The sequence below is a fragment of the Cupressus sempervirens genome, chromosome 6, assembly GCF_028749045.1.
Source record: "Cupressus sempervirens isolate cs-2001-9-10 chromosome 6, ASM2874904v1, whole genome shotgun sequence".
Taxonomy (NCBI): Eukaryota; Viridiplantae; Streptophyta; class Pinopsida; order Cupressales; family Cupressaceae; genus Cupressus; species Cupressus sempervirens.
The window spans coordinates 534,294,416-534,298,138 of NC_143123.1; positions in this window are offsets into that span (position 1 = coordinate 534,294,416).

The window sequence follows — 3,723 nt, forward strand, 5'->3', positions numbered from 1 at the left end:
AAATCCATAGGCACAATTTCATACTCCTTGGTCTATGGTGTCGAAGAAGTCCTACCTATTGAGGTTGAACTCCCATCCTTGCACATATCTTTACAAGGAAAATATCAAATGAGGACTATAGAGTCACTAGACTCACACAACTAGATCTACTAGATGAGAGAAGGCAATAGGCCTCTGACCACCTCACAATCTATCAAAATTGACTCAAGTACAAATTCAACAAAAAGGTTACTTGTGACAATTTCAAGTAGGTGACATGGTCCTAAAAGAAAACATGAAAGTCCAAGAATATCAGGAGAAGAAGGGCAAATTTGAGCCCACATGGCTTGGTCCATATGTTATTACAACATCTTTTGGCTCAAGAATTTCTATGCCTAAGCATCTTAATGTATCCTACTAATCATGAGAAAAAAATCTTAAAAAGTTCTTAAAAAATCTTCATCATTGTGAAAACTTGGCAATTCAGGCACCTGATGATAACAAAAAATAATAAATAAATAAATAATAAAAAATTATCCAATAGTGAAAACTTGACAATTCAATCACCTTGGATAGGTATCTTGGTGAAAATGTAGAAAATAGGCACCATGTGTACTTGGCCTTACATCATCTATTAGTGATCCACACACTTCTACCCTCTCAATTAATCCAATCATCCATCTACCCATATCCCCAAGATGTTCCAAAATTACACAATCAAAACACTTGTACAAAACACTACATTTGTAGAAAATCCAAAAACATTGTACTCTATCATGATCCATTTATAATATAGCTCCACCATCTATGATACCATCCCAAATCTTGACATTTACTATAAACACATCCAATTGTAACATATATCATGTACTCTATCAACAACTCTATCACATTATCCTTTGCCCTCAAAATATGTACTATATAAATCCATCCCCTAAACAAAACACATATAGATCTTCACCATCCCCTTTAAATAACTCCTATTCAATGTCATCCTTGTAAATATTTGAGTCGGTATTATCCTCCCATATCAATAAATAGTCAACTCATCCTTTGTTAGTCCTTACTCATTAGCTCATTGATCTTCAGCCAGTCCCATTATACATAGCCCATTCTCATTTAATCTCACATTAGATCATGTCCTCTAGTTCTCATTGCTTCATGCTTTAGAAGAGTCCTTAAGTGCAATCCTTTATTACTAAAGTGTTATTCTTAGAGTTTCTAGTTATTGTTTGAGTCTAGGTGCTAGGTGCTACCAATAAGCCCTTGTAGGATACATCTTTCCTCTTGTTAGACTTGGGTCCATTAGTACTGAGTCCTATTGATCTCTTTAACACACAGTTATTTTTTTAAATTTACTCTTTCTTTTAATGTTGGATTTCAATTTTGGTTCTTGATTATCTTTTCTAAGAAATATGGTTGTCCCCTCCTCAAGTTCACCATGATCATAAATATCATGGTGTGTTTTGAATGGGGCAATCAACAAGCAAGGTCTTGATCTATCTTTCATTTTTTTCTTTTGTGCCTGTGAGTCGGCTGGGTACAACCCTTGAATATCCAAACATATGATCATTTATGATTACATGGCACACTTAAAAAATGCCACTTGTTTGTGAGTTACCCAATTTTGTTTCCACTCTATTCCTATTGGGTTTCATGTATGATGCTGGGGCAATCCTTGTGTGTTTTTTTTGAGTTAGTCCTATACAAAAATGATGACTAGGCCTTGATGTTCTTGGTAACCTTGGCCAGTCACTGATATTACTATATTAAATTAAGTGCTCAACTACATGTTATTTATCTTTATGGAGAATCCCATACTCAAGCTTCAAATGAGTTCCAACTCAGCCCCCCGTTCATAAAAAGGAAACCCCAAAAAGATTTCATTTTTATCCTATCAACATCTATCCTACATCCTTATCCATTCTTGCAACCTATCCAAAAATCCCTAATAAAAAAATCCTACAAGGTTTCCAAAATCCCACCCATTCATCCATCACTTCCAAAGGGTTCAACTTAAAAAGAAAAAATCTCCCATTTACTCATGATGTTCTCCATCCTATCTCACAAATTTGTTTAATTTGTACAACTAATCTCTCATTTTATTGTACTATCATAGTGAGAGTATGAGCCACTTTTAAACCTCTTTCATCCTTTGTGTGTTCTCCATCTCACTGTAAATTCTTACTTTTTGACATGTTATCTAGTCTCATTTTTTCTCCCCATGGCCATCTCAAGGGGGAATCACATAGTACAATCTTTTATCAAGAATGAGGCAACCTAGTTGCTTTAAAACCTTCTTTGTATCATCTATTATTATAAACATATCTTCAAAATAGTTTTGTACCAACAGTATATCGAAGAGGGGCAAAATGTAGACACCTAAATCTATTCACATAAATTCATAATAAAATTTAGTCATCCTCTAAAGCTTATTTTAATTAAATATTAAATATTAAATTATTTTAGTGCTATCTCCTAATTAATTAATTAATTATAGCCAAATTAGTAAGTTAACATATAACCAATAGTCCAATTTATTAATAAAATCCCCCTTCCTCTATTAAATTAAATAAATGCAAAACACATTTACTTTAATCTCCAAGAATCCCTCTCTATTTAATTAATTAAATTGATTAAATCCCTCCACACACAAACTAACCCTTCAACCCAATAGTTACCCAAACTCAACTCATGTACCAAATATTCTTCTTTTAATTAAATAATTCATTTATTTAATTAAATTTAATGCACTAATAATTCTCCTTTTTAATTAAATAATCTATTTATTTAATTAAGTTCACCCACCAACATTTTCTTTAACAAATCCATCGACCTCCCACATCATTCCAATCAACTGAGCCACCTCACCCACCTTAATAGAAACACATCACCTCCTCTTGCATAAATTAAGGCATAAATTATTCCCTCTAACTCAAGCTCAAGTCCACTCTCATGCCACATCTCCTCCACCTATCTCAGTTAACCAAAGCCTATCTCACACCTCACTTTGTTGATAGTCCATCAACCATTCTTATCTCCTTCTCACCCAATTGCCTATAAATTGAACCCCTCTCTCCTCACAAATCATCCACCTTTATGTGCAAAGTTATAATACTATTTTGAGAGCCTCAGAACTATCAAAATACCATTATAATGGCAAAATCCATTCATACCTCCATCGTTGCATCCTCTATCCATCTTTCATCCATTGAAGCTTGAGGCTACATTTAAGCATACATTTCCATCCTTTGGATGCATCTACTTATTGGTATAAGGTTGGAGTTCTCTCCTCTGGTTTGCATCCCTCTTATTTGATTTTATTGTCTAATCTATATGTTGGTATGTGATTAGGTTGTGAATGTTTTTCAATTTGAAGTCTAGTTTTCATAGCACATAGTGGTCATTAGAACTAGTAAGTACTTGGTTTGTGATAATCCAAAACCACTTGAGTGCAGCATTTATGGTGATTTTAAAAATATTTGTGAGTGAGGTTTTTGGCAAACCAAAACCACTTTCATGTGAAGTTTGTGGTGATGATCTTGAAACCACTTGTATGATGTTTGTGGTGTTAGTGGAAAACTTGAAACCATTTATAAATTTCATTAGTTAGGGGTAAATCATGAAAACCAAAAGTGATTTTGATGTGGGGGAAACAACACAAATGATTATATTTGATAATTGATTGTAAATGGATACTTAACAAGGCTTTAGGCCAAGACCCATGATTTCTAGATTATGGGG